This window comes from Saccopteryx leptura, chromosome 3 (assembly GCF_036850995.1).
Source record: "Saccopteryx leptura isolate mSacLep1 chromosome 3, mSacLep1_pri_phased_curated, whole genome shotgun sequence".
Taxonomy (NCBI): Eukaryota; Metazoa; Chordata; class Mammalia; order Chiroptera; family Emballonuridae; genus Saccopteryx; species Saccopteryx leptura.
In genome coordinates, this window is record NC_089505.1 from 59674818 (window position 1) to 59700224 (window position 25407).

A 25407-nucleotide genomic window follows, 5' to 3' on the forward strand; every position below is an offset into this window, starting at 1 on the left:
AATGGAGCCCTCTGAAGTACCTTTCCACGCAGGAGCAGAAGGAAATGGAGCCCTCTGAAGTACCTTTCCCTACCTATTCTCCCAAGTTTTCTCTGAGAAGAGGACAATTGATGGCTATGTTCCCAGCGGTAGGATGTAATGGTAAAAAGAAAAGAAAGAGAAAAGAAAAGAAAGCCAGATTGGGGACGGGATCGCAAAGCAGAAATGGGACACAGGCCAGAATGCACTAAAAAAAAAAGATCGTTTAAGCATGCTTTGTTTAAGGTCAAAGTCTCTTGAAACACACCAATCTCCCCCTGCCGTTGCCTGGGCTCCACACTTGGAACCCTATCTGAACTCGAACTAGAGCAAGAAAGAAAAGGGGGAACCAGAAACATACAAATAAAGAGCGGCATGCTCCCGGAAATACTGAGTGTGATTATAATGGAATGATACTGGTTTAATCGGGCTCAGACTGGTTTGGAGAACAACTCTATATAAGTGACCAGAATATTCTGATTAACAACAGAATTTTGGAATATATGTGTAGCCACCCAGGACAATTACTCTTAAGGTACCCATATTTATCTAGATATGATATACTTATAAAAAAATCCTATAATTCACATGAGTTTCATAACTTTATGGTCTTAACTTACACAGCAATCAGGGACAGGTTGAATCTACCAGGAGTTTAAAGAGAAAGGGGAGAGCAGGAAAAACAATAGCATGTAATGGCAGAGATGTGTGGAAAAGAAAAAAGAAGAACTGAAGACAAGAGTAATACAAAAGAAACAATAAATTCCTATTCAAATGCAAAGATAGAAGTGATCTAATTATGGCTGAAACCAGCTAACAAGCCAACTCCCCCAACTGAAGCCTTCCTGGGTAGCTGTCAGTCGGCCCTATGTAGTCCAGGGGTGGAATGGAGTGGGAGTGGAAACAGGCAGGAACAGATACTAACTTATCCCACTTCCATTTAAACCAAAGAAGGGCTTTATCACCCTATACAGGAGAATTAGATTGCCCATTTTTTGGCTACTTTATATTAGACAGAGAAACTTGATTAATTTAAAGAACCAGCTGTGAAACTTGTCTAACATGAAATGGAAGAGCAAGAGTTATCAGTGCTTCATATGTTTGTGAACTTATTCTCTAAAGCAACCTCTGTTCTTAAGGATCCTAAAGCCTCCACATGACGCAGCAGTTCCACTCCCAAGTGTGTGATGAATGAATAAACAAAGTGAGATGGACAATTGAATATTATTTGTCAATAAAAAGAAATGAAGTACTAACTAATATATTAATATTTTAGAAAGCTTAAAGAACATTTTGTTGATTTGGGCTGGACATACAGAGAGGTTTGTGGATGACCTCTCTGTACTTGTATGATTAGCATAAAACCAATATGGCCGATGGCATTGTGTTGTAAATGCAGAAGAGGAAGGAGACTTGGATTCTCTGACCTTCCCACATACCTATGGGGGGAGGGTGAATAGCTAGCCAGGTACAGGAAGAAAAAGATTAAATTAAAATCTTTTCTTATACTGATGAACCATTTACAGGCATTTGTCCCTATGGAAACTACCCCTCCCCTCCTGAAAGCATGTAGTTAATGTATGTATCTCTAAATAAAAGGTACAAACTTATGCCGTGATGTCAGGTTTTTTCCCCTCCCATGTATAATTAAGAGTATATAAACAGCCTCTGAACTATTTTGGGGGTCTGCATAATTTGGGTCTATTGCCCTGTGTTAGCTATATGAGGCCGGCATATTTAGTAAATTTCCTCCTTTAATAAAACTTTTCAAAAACTTATTTGGACTACGTGCCTCTACTAAAACCTGTGGAATTGTGAATTGGGTACTTTACAACAAAAGAAGCCAGACACAAAGAACCACTTACTATATGATTCCATTTTTATTAAATATCCAGGAGAGGCAAATTCAGAGATAAAAAGTAATGAGTTGTTTCCAGGGGGAGGAGGGAGGAGCTGTGGAGAAGGGAGGGGAATGAGGAGTGATAGCTAATGCACATAGAGTTGCTTGTCGGGATGATGAAAATGTTCTAAAATTAATTATGGTGTTGGCTGTACAATTCTGTAAGTATACTAAAAACCATTAAATTATATACTTTAACATTTTTAAAATTTTTATTTATTGATTTAGTGAGAGAAGACGGGAGAAAGATGGGAACATTGATCTGTTCCTGTATGAGTCCTGACTGGGGATTGAACCGGCAACCTTTGCACTTTGGAATGATGCTCTAACCAACCAAGCTATCTAGCCAGGGAAAATTATATACTTTAAATGAATAAATTAGATGGTATATGAGTTATATTTTTTTATTTGTTTGTTTGTATTTTTCTGAAGTGAGAAACGAGGAGGCAGAGACTGACTCCCACATGCGCCTGACCAGGATCCACCCGACATGCTCACCAGGGGGCGATGCTCTGCCCATCTGGGGCGCTGCTTTGCTGCAACTGGAGCCATTTTAGAGCCTGAGGGAGAAGTCATGGACCCATCCTCAGTGCCCAGGCCAACTTTGCTCCCATGGAGACTTCACTGCGGGAGGGGAAGAGAAACATAGAAAGAAAGGAGAGGTGAAAGAGTGGAGAAGCAGATGGGCACTTCTCCTGTGTGCCCTGGCCGAGAATCGAACCCGGGACTTCCACACGTCAGGCCAACGCTCTACCACTGAGCCAACCAGTCAGGGCCATGAGTCATCTTTTAACAAAACTGTTATTAAAAAGAAAAGAATAGTAAGGCCTGAATAAGGGCTGTGTCAGCTGGCTGTAGTTTAGAGTTAGCCATAAGCCCATTAAGGCCCATACTCAGTTTGTTAAACTGCAAAAATCTGAACTTTTACTTTAAATTTTTTAAACTTGCCTGACCAGGCGGTGGCGCAGTGGATAGAGCATCGGACTGGGATGCAGAGGACCCGGGTTCGCGACCCCGAGGTCGCCAGCTTGAGTGAGGGCTCATCTGGTTTGAGCAAAAGCCCACCAGCTTGAACCCAAGGTCGCTGGCTCCAGCAAGGGGTTACTCGGTCTCCTGAAGGCCCGCGGTCAAGGCACATATGAGAAAGCAAGCAATAAACAACTAAAGTGTTGCAACGCGCAATGAAAAACTGATGATTGATGCTTCTCATCTCTCTCCGTTCCTGTCTGTCTGTCCCTGTCTATCCCTCTCTCTGACTCACTCTCTGTCTCTGTAAAAAATAAATAAATAAATAAAAATTAAACTTATATGAGGCCTTGGACTTCACTTCTGCTCTCCCCTACCAGCTTTCTTCCACCTGCTCAGTTGGTTTAATGAGAAACATGTTCAAAGTAACTATGGTAAATCATTCATTAATATAACAAATATTTACTAACCATCTACTACATCACAGGTACTTCTCTAGGCCCCAGGAATGCAACAATGGACATGGAATCCCTCCCTACAAGATGTTTACAGTACATTCATAAGGCTGTCTCAAGGGAGCATGGTAAGTGCTGCAAAGGGGTACATGATGGGTACTTCAGAAGCATAACCTAGAGCTGGTGGTCAGTGTAAGATTGCAGCAGAAGTAATGCATCAACCAAGGCCTGAGGGATAACTAAAATTTATAGGAAAGTAAGAGGCATGACAGGAGCAATCTAGGTAGACAGAATATGTACAAGGGCCCAGATGCAATAGAAAGCAGGGGATTTAAGGAATTAAAGTAGTTTTGTGTGGCTGAAGTATGAAATGTAACAACTGAGGTAGGGTGGGGGACAAGATTGGCACAGCTAAAGCTGGAAAAGACTGAGGTCTTTTAAATTTGTAACATAACAAAAATTAAAACTTGGGAGCCATGCTAAAAAGATCAAAGTGCATCCTGAGGACATAGATTAAAGGGCCTGAATAATGGGAAAAGATATGATCAGAATTTTGTGGGAGTTTTTCCTTCTTCTTTTCCAAGTGAGAGGAGGGGAGATGAAGAGATAGACTCCTGCATGCACCCTGACTGGGATCCACCCTGCAAGCCCCATCTGGGGCTGATGCTCTGCCCATCTGGGGCCATGGTCGCAAATGAGCTATTTTTAGCACCTGAGGCAGAAGCTCCATGAAACTATCCTCAGTGCCCTGGGCCGATGCACTCAAACAAATTGAGCCATGGCTGCAGGAGGGGAAGAGAAAGAGAGAGAGAGAGAGAGAGAGAGAGAGAGAGAGAGAGAGAAAGAGAGAGAGAGAGAGAGAGAGAGAGAGAGGGAGAGAGGAGGAGAAGTAGATGGTTGCTTCTCCTGTGAGTCCTGACCAGGACTTGAACCCAGGACATCCACATGCCAGGCTGACATTCTACCACTGCGCTAACCAGCCAGGGCCAGAAATTTGATTTATAAGACAAATCTAGCTGAATTGTGGACAATGAATGAAATGAGTCATGCAATTAGATTGGAGGTAAAGAAGGGAGTCAGAGAGAAAAGCTGCAGTGATCTAGAGAAGGAAATGATAGTGGCCTGAATTAACCATGTGAGTAAGGTTGGAAAAAGAAATGGACATATTAGAGATACTTAGGAGTTTGCTTTGTCAAGACTCAGTGACTAAATAGATGGCCAGGTTTCTGGTGTACATCATCGTGGAGTACCTGTCACTAAAAAATAAATTATTTTTGTAAGTATCAATTTTGGAGGTAAGATAAGTTCAGTTTTAGACATGTTGTATATTCAAAATCAGATATCCAAGAGATTTATTGTAACTAAAGTTGCAGAGGGCCTGGTGAAAAGGACATAGGACAGAACCCTAGAGACCACTGACATTTATGGAATGAGCAGATCAGAGGTGGCAAATAAAACTGAAATAGAATGGCCAGATTGAAGGAAAGCTAACAGAGTGAGGGCCATACAGCAGTTCCAGAGTGAAGCAGTGGTCAACAGTGGCAAGTGCTCTAATAACAGGTAAAACAACAGTGAGAAGGATTTATTAGTATTTGGGGACAACTTCACCATTGGAGGCCTTGGTTAAAGCAGTTAGGGTTGCATGATGAGGGTGTGGGGGAGGAAGGGGTCAGTGAAGTCCATGATGCTGAGGAGTAGATGGGAGAGACACTGGTTAAAACCAACTCTTTTAAGAAGTTTGTAAAAAGGAAGACAGTGATAGAATGGAATTCAGCAAGAGAAATAGAGTTCAAGTAAGGGGCTTTATTTTAAATATAAGACAAATATATTTAAATATTAAGATAGATGCAGAGTTTGAAGGTTTATATTATAGTCATGATCTTCCCCCTTAACTCTCCCTCTTTCTCACAGGAAACCTGCAAGGGAAGACCTATTTTATAATATGCTAGGTGCTTAGCATTTTAAGCCAGAGCAGCTTCACTGCAGATTTGATTTACCAACCAACAGGGTACCTCCAATACCTCCATTAAAATCTGCTCTCGCCCTGGCCAGTTGGCTCAGTGGTAGAGCATTGGCCTGGTGTGCGGAAGTCCTGGGTTCAATTCCCAGCCAGGGCACACAGGAGAGGCGCCCATCTGCTTCTCCACCCCTCCCCGTCTCCTTCCTCTCTGTCTCTCTCTTCCCCTCCCTCAGCCAAGGCTCCATTGGAGCAAAAGATGGCCCAGGCGCTGAGGATGGCTCTATGGCCTCTGCCTCAGGAGCTAGAATGGCTCTGGTCGCGACAGAGCAATGCCCCGGATGGGCAAAGCATCGCCCCCTGGTGGGCGTGCAGGGTGGATCCCGGTCGGGCACATGCAGGACTCTGTCTGACTGCCTCCCCATTTCCAACTTCAGAAAAATACAAAATAAAAAAGTTTCAGGAGATTAAAAGGTATCAAAAGTAAGCATCATTTTTAAAGTGTGCTTCATGTTACTACCATTCTAGGAGATAGATAAAACTCTTTTCCTTTCTCTAGAATATTTCTAAAATCTAGAACATAAGTCAGAGTTCTCCAAAGAAACAGAATCAATAGAGTGAATACAGTCCTGGCCTGTTGGCTCAGTAGTAGAGTGTTGGCCTGGCGTTCGATGTCCCAGGTTCGATTCCCGGCCAGGGCACACAGGAGATGAACCCATCTTCTTCTCTACCCTTCCTCCTCTCCTTTCTCTCGATCTCTCTCTTCCCCTCCCGCAGCCAAGGCTCCATGGGAGCAAAGTTGGCCCAGGCACTGAGGATGGCTCCATGGCCTCCTCCTCGGGTGCTAGAATGGCTCTGATTGCAACAAAGCGATGCCCCAGATGGGCAGAGCATCACCTGCTGGTGGGCTTGCAGGTGGATCCCGGTCGGGCACACATAGGAGTCTCTCTGCCTCCCCGCTTCTCACTTCAGAAAAAAATACAAAAAAAAAAGAATGAATACAGTGGTGGAATTCAAATATTTAACAACCAGTTCTCTACCCTAATGACCATTTTAAGTATAAAAAAGATATACCAGCCTGACCAAGCGGTGGCGCAGTGGATAGAGAGTCGGACTGGGATGCGGAAGGACCCAGGTTCGAGACTCCGAGGTCACCAGCTTGAGCGCAGGCTCATCTGGTGTGAGCAAAAAGCTCACCAGCTTGGACCCAAGGTCGCTGACTTGAGCAAGGGGTTACTCGGTCTGCTGAAAGCCCACGGTCAAGGCACATATCAGAAAGCAATCAATGAACAACTAAGGTGTCTCTTTCCGTTCCTGTCTGTCTGTCCCTGTATATCCCTCTCTCTAACTCTCGCTCTGTCTCTGAAATAAATAAAAATTAAAAAAAAAAGATATACCAAAAGGTAGTTTATTATTTCATGCATTTAATACTTAGATAAAAACAATAAAAGAGGTACACAGAACTAGATTGTTATAAGAGTTTTAAAATATTAATAAAAAAATATCAAATAATACCTGACAATAAAACTGTTAAGATATTTCCATATTGCTTCTTGATTGGCATCCTCACTGCAGCTTTCTTTGCTTTCATCCGAGCAGCATCAGTTGTGTGATTTATCCTTAACCATCTTTTCACTGTAGGAGCAGGGTCCCAGTCCTTAGAGGTAGGCTGATTAGACTAATAGTCATTGTGTTTGATATATTAAATACAGGCAACTTCTCTTCTCTGAACATATTATGTTCATCTTTTTTTTTTTTTACAGAGACACAGAGAGGGTCAGAGAGAGGGATAGACAGGGCATATTATGTTCATCTTTGAAAAAACCCACCTTAGAGAGAACCCTCATTACAAGTGCCATTTTAACAACTGGTTCGTGGAACTCAAAAAATTAGGTATCTGCTCTGCAGAACCAGTGTGAACCAGCTGAATCTCACCACTGGATGAATTTATATCAGGAGAGAGAGAGAGAGAGAGAGAGAGAGCAAGCTGATAGACTATAGATAGACAGAAGATAGATAAAGACATAAAACGAATTGGCTCATATGAGTATAGAAGCTGACAAGTCCCAAGGTCTGCAGGGTAAGTCAGCAAGCTAGAGACCCAAGAGAGACAACAATGTAGTTCCAGTCCAAAGGTCAGCAGGCTAAAGAGGAGCCAAAATTTTAGGTCAAATCTGAAGGCAGGAAAAGCTGATATCCCAGTTCAGAGGCAGTCAGTCAGGGGGGATTTTCTCTTGTTCAGAGGAAGGTCAACTTTTGTTTTATTCAAGTTTCAGTTGATTAGATGAGGTCTCTCCACATTAGGGAAAGCAATCTGCTTTACTCGGTCTACCAACTGAAATGCTAGAGGGACAAACGGTGAAGGACACCGTTGACCTGGGGGGGTGAACACACAACTTGGTGCACAGAGATGTATTCTAGAATTGGGCACTTGAAACCTGTATAATTATGTTAACCAGTGTTACCCTAATAAAATTCAATTAAAATTAATAATAAATGTTCATCTCACCCAAAAACACCCAGCATAATGTTTATCCAAATATCTGGGTACCCATGGCCCAGTCAAGTTGACACATACATTATCCATCACACTAAATTAGTGATACAGGTCAGCCACATGTTTCATTCAACATTTACAAGGCTCTGTTCTATGAAAGACATATAACTAAATTAGATCCCCTCCTTCTGCTGGGAATAAGAATGATAACCCACATACAATTCCAGTAGCTAGCATTAATTAAATACCATGAGAAGGAGTCTAAAGGTTGAGATGTCTGGGATGAAGAGAGACTGTTTCTTCCACAAAGGTACATGAAAGAGGCTAGAGCTTTTCAGCAGGGAATTGAAGGATGATGATAATGGCCTAAAAGAAGAGGGCATTCCTAATGAAAAAACAAAAAGACAAATCAGAAAACCATGGTGAGTCATCGAATGTAACAGTAATTTAAAAAGTATAAGAAGAAACAAAAGCCATCTGTATAATGGCAAGTAGTAAAGGAAGCCCAGAGCTTCCCAATCTCCCCCATAGGACTTGCTAAGAAGCTACCTTTGGCCCAGAACCCTTCGGAAATTGTTTCAGTTCAACTGCTAAATATTTCTGAAAAGTAACTTACTTCTCATTTTGCTGACTTCCCATCTCCTAGAGTTCCTCTCTTTTTTTTAAATTATTTTTATTTATTTATTCATTTTAGAGGAGACAGAGAGAGAGAGAGAGAAGGAGGGAGGGGCAGGAAGCATCAACTCCCATATGTGCCTTGACCAGACAAGCCCAAGGTTTTGAACCGGCGACCTCAGTGTTCCAGGTCGATGCTTGATCCACTGCGCCACCACCGGTCAGGCTAGAGTTCCTCTCTTTCTCAAGCTTTCAATCTGCCTTCATTACCTGTTAGGTTATAGATTTAAAAGCCTCTTGAAAGGGAATCAGCATCTAATCAACATTTACAACATATTTAATGAAATATATTTTAAATCCAAACAATGAATTTCAAATTCATGAAACAAATATCTATCATCACCCACATGTACTATACACTGTGATAAGTCCTGGAATAAAAGAGTAAATCAAAATACATTTCCTGACCTAAAGGAACCCGTTGTCTAGTTTGCAACAAATACTTGTCACAAGATGGAAAGTATCTGTGGAGACACGTTGAGAAGGGCCATATAAAATATATCTCCAATTCTAATCTGGAAAGCAGATTTTCCTGGTATGCAACCACAGAACAAAAGGGGACCATCTTATTTTCAAATCAGCGCTCAGTAGTTGCTAGCACAGGCCATAGCATTGGTCTTAACCAACATGTACCAAGCACCTCCGTGTGTCAGACATTGTATCAGGCTTGAGAGATATAAACAGCATCTCTTCAGTGCCTCCTGATTGCCAGGTGTGAGGCATAGCCTAAAGATGGAAAGGAGTGTGCTAGAGAAGAAAGCGATAATCACAGCTAAACTAAACTTACCTTATTCCTGGGATTTCCTCAGTTTTAATTAATCTTCACCCAAATCATTGATTTTATTTGTTCTCCACATTTGTTTTCCTAAGACACAAATCTAATCATGTCAATGCCCTACCTAAAATCTAGATGCAGCTCTCCATCACATTGTAAATAAAATCCTGTTGACCTTAAACAAATAGGTATTTCTCCAGCAAAATGGGTTCACTCAGGAACAGCAAAGAATTACAATTCGGGACATGCAGCCTAATGGTGAACCACATGCAAGTCCAGAGGACGAAGAACAGGAAAATTCTTTCACAGAGGAAAGGAGAATTTCAGAGGGACTGTTGTAAACAGAGAATTCATTAGAGGAAATTGGGAAATCAAGGTACAGTGGCTTTTCATTAGCTGAGCTGTAACAGTCTTTCATTGGCTGAGTGGTTGCCAGGCAAGGAAAATAATCTCCCTCTTCCCGCTGGAGTAGTAGAGTAGAAATATATCTTCCTGTTGGAGATGGAAAGTGCATCTCTTCCTATTTGGGGTAGCTGACAGTGAGTGGTTGGGTATGAGAGATCCCACTACAGAGTCTCCCAACTCCAATTTAAATGAGGTTTCTGTTTATTAATCTTCACAATCCAAACTTCTTTACCTAGCATGCCAGGTTCTTTATAATCTGTTCTCTGTTTATGTAAATCCCTCTGTACACTCTGCTACAACATAGTCAACTTCACACTGACTTTGTACATGTTCCTTCTGTCTGGAAGCTCTTTACCTCTATTTCTACTCCTTCTTTGGAATTTAGTTCTTGAATAAAAACAAGAACTAAATGGGGGAGGGTGGAGCTTATTCTGGCTGTCCTGAGCACCTCCAACCCCACCCCAGGGTGAGTTAGGACACCCTCTCCTGTGGTCCCATAACATCCCGGCTGTCCTTCAATCATAACACTTATTCTGTTCTGTACTTGTCTGTTTATTTGACTGTCTCTCATCAAACTATGAGTTCTTTATGGGCCACTAAAATCCTTAGTTTCTATTACCATTAGTATATCCCAGGCCTAATATAATGCTTAGTATCTAGTAGGCATTCAATAAACTAAAAATGTATTAAGGGAATGAATGAATGAATGAATGGTATCAAACATTTACTAGAATCCATGTGTAAGACACATGGAAAGGTCTTCAATTTAATAACTACTTACTGGGAACCTAAAACGTAAGTAGTATCTTGCCATATAGTTTAAAAATCAGAAAAAAGACACAGTTTCTACTCTTAAGTAACTATCAGAGGAGTGTAACAAATCAAATATGTATTCAAATAAAGAACAAGGTATAATGACAATACAACAGGTGCTATTAGCCATGGTGTGGCCACAGTCACCACCCCTGTCTCTAGAATTACTCCTCAACCACCCTAGCTGGCTAGGTAAGAATGAATCTTTTCTCCTTGGTTCAACTATGATTAATTTTTTGGTGGGAACTGAAAACAAAAATAAGAAAAGAAGAAGTACTAGAGGGATTTTAAGACAGAAATTTTCAGCCAAGGAATAACTGAAGCCTAACCAGATAAGTCTCACTGGATACGCATGTGCCTAAGTGAACTTCCTTTGAAAACAGATCCGGGCTCTCGGGCCCCTAACCAGCTCCCCAAAACTTCCATATTCCCGAGCTCTTCCTCATGTCTACCCTTGCCAAAAACAAAATAAAATACACCTTCTTTTCCCATTTCAGAATCACTTAACTCATATAATGCCAATGGGAATATAGGTAATTCTAATAAGTTTTGGGGAAACAATTTGGCAATATTTAATTAGAGCCCAAGTAAATCCTTTGACCAAATTATCTATTCACTTTCAGAAATATAGCTCAGGGATGCCTGACCAGGCAGTGGCACAGTGGATAGGGTATCAGATTTGAAATCCTGAAGAAGGGTTTCACCGGCTTGAGCGTGGACTCATCTGTCTTGAGCACAGGCTCACCAGCTTGAGTGCAGGGTTGCTGGCTTGAGCATGGGATCATAGACATGACCCCATGGTCACTGGTTTGAGCCCAAGGGTCGCTGGCTTGAAGCCCAAAATTTCTGGCTTGAGCAAGGGGTCACTCACTCTGCTGTAGCCCCCCAGTCAAGGCACATAATGAGAAAGCAATCAATGAACAACTAAGGTGCCGCAATGAAGAACTGACGCTTCTCAGCTTTCTCCCTTCCTGTCTGTCTGTTCCTCGAAAGAAAGAAAGAAAGAAAGAAAGAAAGAAAGAAAGAAAGAAAGAAAGAAAGAAAGAAAGAAAGAAAGAAAGAGAGAGAGAGAGAGAGAGAGAGAGGGAGGGAGAAAGGGAGGGAGAAAGGGAGGGAGGGAAGGAAGGGGGAAGGAAGGAAGGGAGGAAGGGAGGAAGGGAAGAAGGGAGGAAGGGAGGAAGGGAGGGAGGAAGTCTAAACACATGTATAACTCCAGATGATAGGATTAGAGGAATCTTTTCCTCTACTTTACAAATTTCTATAATAAGCATGTATTGTTCCAACACTCAGTACAGGGGAAAGGCTGCAGTTAGGCTTGCTCTTATATTCTCTGGTTCCCATCACTGTGCATTAGTGATGTAAGCACTTGGCAGAAAGCCACTTTTTGTGCATAGCCCGTATAAAACTACTGGTACTTTCCCCAGGGGGCAATTTTCCTGTTTGCTTGTCTCAAGAAGTGGTTTTCCCCTGCCTGTTCACCTGCCCACCACTGCGAGAATCCAATAAACGGGAATGGCCCAACACCTTTTGGCTCCACAGTTCTTCTGTGGTCTGCCTGAATGCAGTGTGACCCTCCCTGGCCTTGACATTACACTCAGCTAAAGATTTTTTCTTAAATACATGACCTCTTTTGGATCTCATATTAGCAGAGTATCTGATACATACTGGGCACTTAATAAACATGTGCTGAATTCATTAATTAATGTAAGAAGTGAGCTCCTATTTTCTGTCTGGGGAATATGAAGCAAGGGAAAGTTAATGGCACTGAGAATGAGGAGGCCTAGATTTGAAAGACTCTGAGAAATTACAGCCTCTCCTCATCCATAAAATGGAGGGAGCACCTGCCTAACCTCGCTCAGGACTCTGATGAGAAGCAAATGACATTTACTTTGAAAATTGAAAAACTCTATACAACATTTAACAACAAACAATAAGGTACTACTGTTATTTTTGCCTTTTTTGGTTTTTTGCAAAACAGGAATGATATAAACCTGAAGCCCACCTAATAATCACTCCTTTCCCAGAACAGTTTACCAATTTCCCCATTTCCCCAGGTGCCCCAAGCGTGAGTGTCTCCTGGGGAGGTATCTTACAGGATTCAAACCGTGATACAGTTATAATGTCAAAGTACCTGAAACATACAGTGGAGACCGTCCCCACCTGGAGTCTCCTGTGAAAGGCAATAGAAGAAGCTTAGTGTCTGATTGCACACTGGCTTCCTGAGTAATACTTCTATCTCCATCTTGTCCCTTCCAACCAGTTCTGTACTTTACCACCAAAACAATCTTCCTGTTTCATAGAAGCACAGAATCTAGCTAGAAAAACTCCTTTTCAATCACATGGTACAAACTCCTTAAAGATGAGGAATCTAAAGCCTAGAAGTATTAAAAGAATAAGTAACTTAATCAAGGTCAAAATATTGATGTCATTTTCCTCCTCAAAAACCTTCAAATGAATTGCAAACTCCATAGGGTGGCATTCATAGCCCTTCAGAACCTAGCTCTAACCTATCGACTGAATCTCACCTCACTCTACTCTCTCCCACAAACTCTTAGCTCTATTCCAGCTTGTTTCTTCTCCATCACCTGACCTTCAGCTACTCGGCCTCATCTCAGATGTTTTCCTGGAGTGCCCCTCACCTTCCTCTCCAACCTCTGCACCTCTGCAAGGTTCACCTGTTTGGAAAGCCCTCCCTAACCAGCTTAGCCCACAGGGCAGCTCTCCTACCTCTGCACTCCCAGAGCTTTCACTGTCCATTACACTTGTTGGCCTGTGTGTATTATTTGCAGTCCTGACATTGTGATTTATATGTTTACCTACTGATTACCTCTCCCTTACCTAGACAATAACCTCATTAAAGGTGAAGAACTGTATTTTATGTTTCTCCGCGTTCCCCAGCTGCACTTACCCATGACAGAACATCTGAGCACCTATGGTACATAAGTTCCTGTTCTAGGTTATTTCGTTTGATCCTCACAATTTCCTCACAAATGAGAAAACCAAGGCTCAGAAAAGATGAATAAACAGCCAAGGTCACACAACGGAGAGCCACAAGGGGAACCCAGCCCTCTTAGCCTCCAGAAGCCTTTAGCCGTGCACCATGCAGCCTCTGACCCAGCCAGCACCTCACATGGGGCGGTGTGCCGGAACTGGCACTGCTGACCCCGCCGTTACCAGGGGGAGGCAGAGAGCCAAGGTACACATGGCAAAGAAGCAAGCTGGACACTCTCCTCCTCTGACCACATCTGGGTTTCCCTGAGCCCTGCAGAATCTCCTCGGCTTCCTGGCAGTAACCCTTCACCCTGTGCCAGCTGAGGCAGAGGCCCACTCTGCTCCCCAGGTAGCTCATTTGGGAGCCCTGACCGAATAGGTAAGACTGGTGAAAAGCCAAATTCCTCTGAAGCTGAGTCAGAAAAGTGATTCTTGAGCAACTAACTGGCTCACTGGAACAGAGCCCCTCCCTGTGGCCACCCAGTCTCAGCTCTTCTGTGTTCCTTTCGGGGCTTGTCAGGCACCTTGGGGATTTCAGAGACAAGACTTCTGTCAACAATTCCTGTCTAACAGAGCTGGGATGAAGGAAGCCCTGGCACTGTGCAAACCCCAGGGCAGCAGGAGGGCCCACGTGTGCCCTGCCTCACCTGACCCAGGGCCACGTGCCCACCTGGAAGCAGGCTTCTCAGCTCTGGGGGTAACAGCCACTACTTACTGAGTGCCTAATATTCTGTGAACTGGACAGTCTAGTGCAGTAGCTAAGGACACAGGCTCTGGGTCAGACTGTCCCAGTTCAGAATCCCAGCTCCACTACTCACAAGCTACATTAATTTGAACCTGTTTCTTAACTTGTTTGTGCCTAAATTTCCTCATCTGAGCCTGACCTGTGGTGGCGCAGTGGATAACGCGTTGACCTGGAAATGCTGAGGTCGCCGGTTCGAAACCCTGGGCTTGCCTGGTCAAGGCACATATGGGAGTTGATGCTTCCAGCTCCTCCCCCCTTCTCTCTCTCTCTGTCTCTCTCTCTCCCTCTCTCTCTCCTCTCTAAAAATGAATAAAGAAAAAAAAAAGAAATTCTAGCATAAATTTCCTCATCTGAAAAACAACCACTATACTAATATTCAATTCCTAGAAATGTGATGAAGATTAACTGAATTAATAAACGTAAAGTGCTATATACATGTTAGTTAAGCTATTATGTGGACATTTTCTCCATTTTGCAGATGTAGCAACTGAATCTTAGAGAGCTTAAGTCACTTGCCAGGGTCACACAATTAAAGGACAAAGAGTGGGTTTAAATCCAGGTCTGGTATACCTGACTCCACAGGCACATGGACACCTGATGCATCCCAGTGATGAAGCCTCACTCTGCTCTCTATGTGTCTGTCTCTCCCTCTCTCCATCCTTCCTGTTCTTAGGGAACAGCTGGGTTGGGAAAAGAACTACAATAGGACCTAGGGTAAAGTTAAGCCCCCAGGGTCATCCTGGAGAAGTAGAAATGTACAGGACTCAGAGAATGTGGAGTGTGGAAAATTTCACACAATCTACCCCGTTATTTTACACAAGTGCCATGAGACTAAAATGAAGATCAAAAGCAATATTGAAAAGGAAAATAAGTCACAAAAGGCCATCTCAAAGCATTAGCAGAACGGGTTTTCAACAGAGGGGGAAGTCCCATCCGAGTATGGTAGAGGGGATACACTAGGTTATTATGGGAGCCTCAGAAAAATGTCTGGCACCAATTTAGTCTGAGCATTTTTGTGCATCTCTCTACCTTAGCTATTGTCCAACTTCCTGGTCTGAATGGAGTGAAGGAAGTATAATTCCTAGAGACAATTCCACAATGCCTCAAATTGCCCTACCTTCTCACTGCTAACATTTTTTTCTTTAAATTTTATTTGTTGATTTTTTTCCATTGTTTTAAGAGGGGAGTGTTCGGGGGGGGGGTAGAATGGGGAGAGAGAGGAAGAAAGCATCAACTCATTGTTCCACTTCGTTGTTCCATTTAGTTGTGCACTCATTGGTTGCTTCTCATATGTGCCCCGACCAGGGACTGAACCTGCAACTCTGGCATACTGGGACAATGCTCTAACCAACGGAGCTACAGGGAGACCAGGTCCTCACTGCTAATCGTTTTAAGAATAGCTAACAAATCCTATTTCCAGACCCCAAGGCGCATACACTCATTCTTCATCTCTGGGGACCCTTGAGGGCATGCTCTCGGTAAGGAGCTGAGACAAGCTGAGGAAAAGCGGAGTTACCGCCCCAACTCTGTCAGCTGTCACAGCATTTCCTAAGGAGCCATGTTTTCCTATTCCTGGTCACTGTGCTCCTGAAAAGGATGGGCAGAAAGTGCACAGGGCTGGTCTCCTGCCCCACTCTCCTTCATCAGCCAGTCCAGCGTCTGACCTCATCTGTCTGGTTCTGAGAGTCCTGAAAGGCTTACCAGTGAGACGGGGTGGGTACTGAGGGAATGAGGTCCAGAAAGTCTTGTTCAAGAAAACACTGACTCTTGAGGACAGGGACTGAGTTTCATTTTCTTTGAAAATCAGCACCTGGCAGTTGGTAGGTAGGTGATAGTACACAGAGTAGTGACATTAAACTGCTTTTAAAGGCTGGAATGCCTAAATATTTTTCAGAAACAAACCATAGCCTGATCAGGTGGTGGCGCAGTAGATAGAGTCAGACTGGGATGCAGGGGACCCAGGTTAGAGACCCTGGGGTTGTCAGCTTGAGTACAGGCTCACCAGTTTGAGCCCAAGGTCCCTGGCTTGAGCAAGGGGACAGTCACTCTGCTGTAGCCCCCCAGTCAGGCACATATGATAAAGCAATCAATGAACAACTAAGGAGACTAAGAAACTGCAACAAAAATTGATACTTCTCATCTCTCTTCCTTCCTGTCTGTCTCTCTCTCTCTCTCGGTCTCTCTCTCTCTCTCTCTTTCTCTCTCTCTCTCTCACACACACACACACACACACACACACACACACACACAAAGGAAATAAAATAAACAAGGCGTAAATTTGACCTGTTTCCTGCTTGTCGATTTGTCACTAATCTTCCCAGAACAGGATGATACCTGTGTGACAGAAGCTCACAAATCCTCTACTTACAAACCCAAGGGTGGAGATAACTAAAAAATCAACATCTAGTTTCGGGAGAACTGACCGCAGACTATTCAGGAAGGTCCAGTGTTTGCTCATCCTCCGCCTCCCCACACTTTCATTCATTACACACCCAGGAATAAAACAAGGTGAATTTCAGACTGGATTAAATAAATTTCTATCATGCTTCTAATCAGCCCTCCAGTAACACAAGTTACCCGTACATTGCATAAAAAGCAGAAACAAAGAGAGCAAAGCCAGCTCCCGAATCGCTTCCCCGCTCCCCTGGCAGCCCTGCCCCGGCCCCCTCTGCCCCACGTGCACACACACAGGCACATGGAATACGCTCTGCACGTTCATGGCACCTACTCTAAACCCTCAGTGACAGAGCCATACAAGACATTAAGACACTGTGTGTTATCCGGGCTCCTAAACAGCAGTAAGAATATAACGCAGCCACCTTCACCATGCAGAATGCTGGGAGCATGCATACGTGTCCCCCTGTGCCTGTGTGTTATGTCAGGTTTTACAGAGAAAGAGGAAACATTCTTTTATGGGAAAAGAGACCCTGATGGCTGTAAAAAGTTTCCTGCTACTTGTTTCAGGGAACCACACACAGGAAACAGGAAGGAAAGCCATCAAAACAGGGACAGCCCACTCAGGAAACCAAACCTGATTCTCAGGGTAGGTTGTGGAGGAGGTAGAAGAACAGGAAGTCATATCACACCTAAACAGGAGGTGTCCGTGCAAGGGCCGGGAGCCTACCAACCAGGCCTCCTTCCCCAGGGCCGAGGGGGCTCCCGGCTCAGAGACTCTCCACACCACACCACACCGCACCACAGCGTAACGAGCATCTTCAGGCCACAGAAACACAGAGCTGAGGAAGAGGAAGCACAAACAGAACTCACAACCTGCTTGTTTGGAGAGAGGCACAAGAAACCATAAACAAAACAAAACAAAAAACAGTATGCAGGGCTCTGCCACACCTGCCCCTGCCTCCCTGCTACTAATCATAGAATCAGAACTAAAGAGCAAAACAAAACACAAGATTACCTCACCCAAACCCAACAATTTGTAGATAAGAAAACTCAAGTTCAATGTGGGCAAGTGACTTTCTCATGGAAACAGTGGAATTGGTCGGTTACTGACACAGAACCAGGCCCCTCCCCCACCTCTGGATCTCCCAGAGGCCAGTGTGTGAACAATCCCCCAATGTGAACTGTATAAAACTCTCCGTTGTCCTTACTCAAGGTAGGGGGTGTGGGACAGCTGTGTTAGGCTTGCTCACAGGGTTACTGGCTGCAAGCACATTGCCTGATTGGTGTGTGAGCGCATGGCTGCACCACGTGTATATGGCCTGTATAAGGGTACAGATGCTTGCTCTCAAGGAGAGATGGGGATTGTGGATGGTGGACTGCCTGCCCGCCACTGTGAGGAGCCATTCTTGTTGTTTGTGTGCCGGAGAAGAGGTTTTCTCCTGCCTGTGTGCTTGTCTGCTGTTGTGAGACTTTATTAAACGAAATGGCCCAGCCCTTTCTGCCTCTGCAGTTTCCTTACCATCTGCCCCAGGGGTAGTCAACCTTTTTATACCTACCGCCCACTTTTGTATCTATTAGTAGTAAAATTTTCTAACTGCCCACTGGTTCCACAGTAATGGTGATTTATAAAGTAGGGAAGTAACTTTACTTTATAAAACTTATAAAGCAGAGTTACAGCAAGTTAAAGCATATAATAATAATTACTTACCAAGTACTTTGTGTTGGATTTTCGCTAAGTTTGGCAGAAAAATCTTTATAAAACAACTAACTATAGTTAAATCTATCTTTTTATTTATATAAATACTTGGGTTGCTCCGCTACTGCCCACCGTGAAAGCTGGAACGCCCACTAGTGGGCGGTAGGAACCAAGTTGACTACCACTGATCTACCCAAATCCAATGTGGACCTGCCTGGCCTTGGCCACTGGCATTACAGGGATGTAATTGGACCAGCCCTCTAAACTTGCTAGTAAGTGAACGATTTCTATTTCTTACCATTTATCTGCATTGCCTGGCTCACAGCCTTAGGGAGAGGAGCCCTCTGTTTCAGAAAGGATGTAGACACAGCCAACCACTCCTTCTGGGTGAAGGGATTTCCACTAAAATCCCCAGGCTGCAACTCCATTGTCCCCACCCCTGCTCCCAGTTTGTCCCGCTCTTGGACAGACCGAGGTGAAGCAGCTAAACTTCATGGAAAGCTCGATTTGCCCATGAGAGTTCAGCTGGGCCTGAGGAACCACAGTGCAACTGTTCCCGCCCTGTGCACATCCCCCACCGGGCATCTAACCACATCCCGGCACACCTGGCCTCCCTCGGTCTCTGTCCCACCCAGATGGTAAGCCACCCCCAGAGAACAAGCAGAGAAGTGGAACCCACCCCTGGGGAGGAGTGGGTAGAGGCAGGGTATAACAGGAGAGGAGGAAATGAAGGGTGAAAAGGCAATGTAAATAAAAGACACTGACTCAAAATGACTCCTCTAGCAGAAATGTCAGCGTGATCTCATCCATTCTCCAAAGGAAATGCACCCTTCAATAGCCCAGAGAAAAAAGGAAGCATAGACCAGTGGTCCCCAACCTTTTTTGGGCCACAGACCGGTTTAATGTCAGAAAATATTTTCACAGACCAGCTTTTAGGGTGGGACGGATAAATGTATCACGTGACCAAGACAAGCATCAAGAGTGAGTCTTAGATGGATGTAACAGAAGGAATCTGGTCATTTTTTAAAAATAAAGTCTTAAATATAAATAAAACAAAAACAATGTAAGTTATTTATTTTTTCTCTGTGGACCAGTACCAAATGGCCCACGGACCGGTACCGGTCTGCAGCCCAGGGGTTGGGGACCACTGGCATAGACCACTGTGCGGCAGTTGTTAGGCTTGCTCGTGGGGTTATAGCTGCAAGCACTTTGCTTGATTAGCGCATGAGCACGTGGCAGAGGCACGTGTGCATAGCCTGTGTAAGGCCATGGATGCTTGCGCTTGAGAGAGATGGGAGATGGCGGATTGCGAATGGCAGATTGCCTGCCCACCACTGTAAGGGGCCATTTTGCTGTTTGTTTGCCTGAGAGGTGGTTTCCCCTTCCTGTGTGCTTGTCTGCCGTTGTGAGACTTTATTAAAAGAAATGGCCCAGCCCTTTCTGGCTCCAGTTTTGCTACCATCTGCCCGAATCCACTGTGAACCTGCCTGGCCTCGGCCACCGGCATTGCACCCCACTGTCAATTTCACAGAGGGACAAGACCCAAACTGCAGGCCACTAGAGAAGCCAAGATTCCACTGCCTTGCAGAACTCAGACACCCACCTGTAAGGCAGTGGCTGCCACCATGGCCATGCAGGTTCACACTGGATTTGGAAAGACAGTAAAGGAACTGTGGAGCCAGAAAATGGTGGGTCATTCCATTTATTAAAGTCTGACAATGGCAGATGAGCAAACAGGGAAGACCGCTTCTCGTTCTTTAGGGCTCCCTAGCCCCAGCTCACCCTTTTGGATTTTGGACTTATAGTCTTCATTAGTTTTAGTAGGGTTCCCAAGCCCCTCAGTTCTTTCCAGCAAAACAGGCCGGGTGGAAATACTCCTTTTTCAACAAACAATAGCAAACAATCGCCCCTTCCCTTGGAGACAGACAATCTGCAATTTGCCACCCTGAGGGCAAGCACCTGTAGTCTTTTACAGACCATATTCACAGAGCACTGCTCCTCACCAATGCAAAAGACAAGTGAGCAAACCTAACTGTAATGTCGGTGGCTGAGGCCGTGGCCAGGCAGGTTCACATTGGATATGGGCAGACGGTAGAAAAACTGCCCAGAAAGGGCTGGCCCATTCCATTTAATAAAGTCTCACAACGGTGGACAAGCACACAGGCAGGGAAAACCTCTCCTCCGGCACACAAACAGCAAGAATGGCCCCTCCCCGTGGTGGGCAGGCAATCCGCCATCCACAATCCCCCCATCTCTTTCAAGTGGACACACTCATAGCCTTCTACAGGCCACACACACATGGTTCAGCCACGTGCTCACGCACTAATCAGGCAAAGGGCTTGCAGCCGGTAAACCAGCGAGCAAGCCTAACACAGCTGCCCCACACCCTCTTAGTTCACCCCTACCCCACACCATGTTCTCAGCAAAACTTTAAATTTACACTGTGCTTTTATGTTTCATGATGAATGTGAAGTGTTTTAGAGTGTGGGCTTTGGTTGCCTTCTCTTCTCTATTATCTTCCTCCAAAGTCCTTCCTTTCCTTCTCCCCTTTATACCTCTCCCCTCATGGATTCACAGCCTCCATCTTCCAAAAGATTTATAGGCAGATAATATGTATGACCCCAACCCCAGGCTAAGAATATCTATCTGGTCAAAATCCTGAAAAGTCATTCTGATTAAGAGAGAACAGAGCCTGACCAGGCGGTGGCTCAGTGGATAGAGCAGCAGACTGGGACACAGAGAACCTAGGCCTGAAACCCCGAGGTCGCCGGCTTGAGCATGGGCTCATCTGATTTGAGCAAGGCTCACCAACGTCGCTGGCTTGAGCAAGGGGTCACTTGGCCTGTTGTAGACCCTTGGTCAAGGCACATATGGGAAAACAATCAATGAACAACTAAGGTGCCGCAACGAAGAGTTGATGCTTCTCATCTCTCTCCCTTCCTTTCTGTCTGTCCCTATCTGTCCCTCTCTCTGTCTCTGTAAAAAAGAAAAAGAAAAGATTACCTAGCCAGATACCTCGGTTAGTTAGAGCACTGTCCCGATGCACAGAGGTTGCCAGTTCGATCCCCAATCAGGGCACAAAAAGGAACAGATGTTTCTGTCTCTCTTTCTTTCCCTTTCTCTCTCAAAAAAATCAATAAAAATTTTTTAAAAAGAAATGATAGCTTGATTAATGGTGGCATAATGGATAAGATGTCAACCCGGGATGCTGAGGTCCCAGGTTCAAGTCTCGAGATCGCTGGCTTGAGCGCAGTTCTATTGGCTTGAATGCAGGTTCACAAGCTTGAGCTTGGGGTCCTGGCTTGAGTGTGGGATCAAGACATGATTCCATGGTCGCTGGCTTGAGCAAGGCGTCACTGGCTCAGCTGGAGCCACCCCCCCCCCCCATCAAGACAAGTATGAGAAGCAATCAATGAACAACTAAAGTGATGAAACTACGAGTTGATTCTTCTCATCTCTCTCCCTTTGCCTCTGTCTCTCTTGCTAAAAAAAAAGAAAGTAAAAGAAAAGAAATGAGAGACAGTTACAGGTTATAACTACAATAAACTTATTTAAAGAGAGACACAGAAAAGATTAATGATGTGTAGAACTCAGTCCTGTGCCTTGTGCCAAGGAGAGGAGTCCAGGCTGAGCAGACTACATAAGCTCTGGGCTCGCTTCCCCTTCCCTATCTTGGCCTCCACCGCTCCCTCCCTCCAGCCCAGAGGGAAGAAAAAATGCATGGTCAGGGCATTCGAGCTGTAGAGCTTGAGTTCATCTAGTCAAATCTCATTTTGCAGCCACTAAGGCTAAGACCTAGAAATCTACTAATTCAAAGTCAGAACTTAGTCTCCAGCACCAGGACCCAGGGCCCCTGGCTCACAACTCTGCTTTTTTCTGCCAATAGGCGAAGAAGACTCTCCCAAACTAAATGGGATTCCACAACCTTCTCCTTTCCATGGACACAACTCAGGACCCCCTGCCACACCCTACAAGCCTGCCGAGTCCAAGGTGACCTACAAGGAACAGAACAGTAAGTTGTGAGCGTTGGCACCAGTGCAGGGTGGAACTCTTGAGGCCAAACACAAGGGCCTTTGACTATAGGAAAAAATAGGCCCATTGTCTCGGTGGGTGGAACCAAACCATGGCAGGAGCAATAAAACCAGCTTTGTGCCCAGAGATCAAGATGTAACCCTAAAATATCAGGGTGGAGAGGGGGGAAGGAAAAAGGAACACGTGCCTTAAAAAAATAGAGGCAATTACAACAGTTCTTACTCAGCCCTAGGTTTTGGACTTTTTGTTTTGTTGTTTCCCTCACAGAGTGCTCTGTGCAGCCTCTGAGTGCCCCAGGATCTAAGAGGGCCAGAAAAGGTGTGGCTTCCTACAGGGTGGAGGAATCAAGATGAGCCTTAGACGACTCCATTATGACACTGTTAATAAGAGAAGGAGTCACTCCATCATTTCCCTAATTGGTGAAAGAAAAAAAACAAAAAATCTCAAAGCTATACATCTACTCATCAACAAAAGAAAACAAACCGTCCTACAAAATATAGGAGACTGTATTTGGGGACTGGAGCCTTGCCCACCTCAGTACCACAAGAAACAGGGAGGGAGAAAGCAGGGCTGGGCCTTCAACAACAAATATTTCACAAACACATCTCCCCAGCTGCAAAGTCCGAAACTACTCTACCTGATTCCGAGTTGCCAGAAAGTCTTGGTTCACCCCATAAAAGATCTCTAACTATATTTCTTGATGCCTAGAAACTCATGACTTTGGATATGATCCACTGAAATATTGGACCATTTCAAATGAAGAACAAAGTTTAATGTTTACCCTCAGGACAAAGTCTACCGTTGCTCCCTTCTGGCCCCTTCACAAGCTGTTCCTCTACCTGTAACTGCCCATGCCCATGCCCTTAGCATACTCAAATGGCATGCTTCTCAGCAAGCTTGCAGGTGCTCCCACAAGCAATGAAATGGTTCCTTCCACAGTGCTCCCACAGTACATTGAACATACTTCTATTTACAACATCACAATATTATTATTTTTTATTTTTAGCCTGACCTGTGGTGGCGCAATGGATAAAGTGTCAACCTGGAATGCTGAGGTCACAGGATCGAAACCCTGGGCTTGCCCGGTCAAGGCACATGCAAGAAGCAATCAATGAACAACTAAAGTGAAGCAACTATGTGTTGATACTTCTCACTCCTCCCACACCTCTCTTCTCTCTCTGTAAAATCAATAAATAGCCCTGGCCAGTTGACTCAGCAGTAGAGCGTCGGCCTGGCGTGCGGGGGACCCAGGTTCGATTCCCGGCCAGGGCACATAGGAGAAGCGCCCATTTGCTTCTCCACCCCCCCCTCCTTCCTCTCTCTCTCTCTCTTCCCCTCCCGCAGCCAAGGCTCCATTGGAGCAAAGATGTCCCGGGCGCTGGGGATGGCTCCTTGGCCTCTGCCCCAGGCGCTAGAGTGGCTCTGGTCGCGGCAGAGCGACGCCCCGGAGGGGCAGAGCATCGCCCCCTGGTGGGCAGAGCCCCTGGTGGGTGTGCCGGGTGGATCCCGGTCGGGCGCATGCGGGAGTCTGTCTGACTGTCTCTCCCTGTTTCCAGCTTCAGAGAGAAGAAAAAAAATCAATAAAATCTTTCGAATTTTTTTTTATTTTATTTTTTTTATATTTTTATTTTATTTTATTTTTTTTCCTTGCACTCCTCTGAAGCTGGAAACAGGGAGAGACAGTCAGACAGACTCCCGTATGCGCCCGACCGGGATCCACCCGGCACGCTCACCAGGGGGCGATGCTCTGCCCATCTGGGGCATCGCTCTGTTGCGACCAAAGCCACTCTAGCGCCTGGGACAGAGGCCAAGGAGCCATCCCCAGCGCCCGGGACATCTTTGCTCCAATGGAGCCTCGCTGCGGGAGGGGAAGAGAGAGACAGAGAGGAAGGAGAGGGGGAGGGGAGGAGAAACAGATGGGCGCTTCTCCTGTGTGCCTTGGCCGGGAATCGAACCCGGGACTTCTGCACGCCAGGCCGACGCTCTACCACTGAGCCAACCGGCCAGGGCTAAATTTTTTTTTTAATTGAGATAAAATATGAAAAAGAAAAGCACTACCACCCATACTGCATTTCCTACCCATAATCTAAACTTAATCATTGTTTAACATTTGGGCATATTTCTTTCAGTCTCTTTTCCTGGGTGACAGACTATATTTCCTGGAATGCAAAGATTATATACATTACCCCCCTTTTCTTATAGTTCTGGAAGTCAGAAGTCCAAAGTGGGGTCTCACTGGGCCAAAATCAAGGTGTCAACAGAACAGTACTCCTTCTGAGATTCAGGGGGAAATCTGCTTCCTTACCTGATCAAGTTTCTAAAAACTGCCCTCATTCCTTGGTTCGCAGCTCCCTTCATCTTCAAGCCAGCACTGGCTTGGCAGAGTCTTTCTCCCGCGGCATCATTCTGGTCGGACTCTCCTGCCTCCACCTTTGTGACTACAGTGAGCCCACCCGCATAATCCGGGATGTTCTTACCATCTCAAAATCCTTAACTTCAACACATCTGCAAAGTCCCTTTTGCCACATAAAATAACATTCATAGGTTTCAGCGGTTAGGATGTGGACATTTTGGTGAGACCTTTAAACTTTACCCTCAACAAAAATTTGCTTTGCCTTTCTTCTTTCACTCTTTTTCTGATACAGAGCCAAGAACACAACCTCGGACGTAAAACACACAAACTTTGTCATTAACTGGCTGGATGACCCTGGACCAGTCACTTCAGCTCCCTTAGAGTCTTTTTTCCATCTCTAACAGGGATAGCTCCACCCTGGCTGGAGAGCCCCACACTGGCCGACGGCTCAGCTGTTTAGAGCATTGTTCTGATGCACAAAGGTTGCCGCTTTGGTCCCAGGTCAGGGCACAGGGCGCATAGAGAAACAGATCAATCTGACCAGGTGGTGGCACAGTGGATAGAGCGTCGGACTGGAATGCGGAAGGACCCAGGTTCGAGACCCCGAGGTCGCCAGCTTGAGCGCGGGCTCATCTGGCTTGAGCAAAGAACTCACCAGCTTGGACCCAAGGTCGCTGGCTCCAGCAAGGGGTTACTTGGTCTGCTGAAGGCCCACGGTCAAGGCACATGTGA

General features: G+C 45.0%; 2 long non-coding RNA genes across 4 annotated transcripts in view; one reads left to right on the top strand and one right to left on the bottom strand.

Moving 5' to 3' along the window:
- LOC136398935 (uncharacterized) lies at positions 1-23523 on the top strand. The gene is made up of 4 exons (XR_010750072.1): positions 1-553; positions 3372-3467; positions 22177-22302; positions 23329-23523. It is a non-coding gene; the product is annotated as an uncharacterized lncRNA (long non-coding RNA).
- LOC136398933 (uncharacterized) overlaps positions 1-25407 on the bottom strand; it is a 107436-nt gene that overhangs the window by 19204 nt on the left and 62825 nt on the right. Inside the window, exons 3-5 of one of the 3 annotated variants that reach the window (XR_010750066.1) lie at positions 8042-8178; positions 6812-6953; positions 1932-2542 (exon numbers count right to left, since the gene is read on the bottom strand). This is a non-coding gene — a long non-coding RNA (uncharacterized lncRNA). Of the gene's footprint in view, positions 1-1931; positions 2543-6811; positions 6954-8041; positions 8179-25407 lie in introns of those variants that run through there. The other 2 variants (XR_010750067.1, XR_010750068.1) reach the window with 2 other exon arrangements.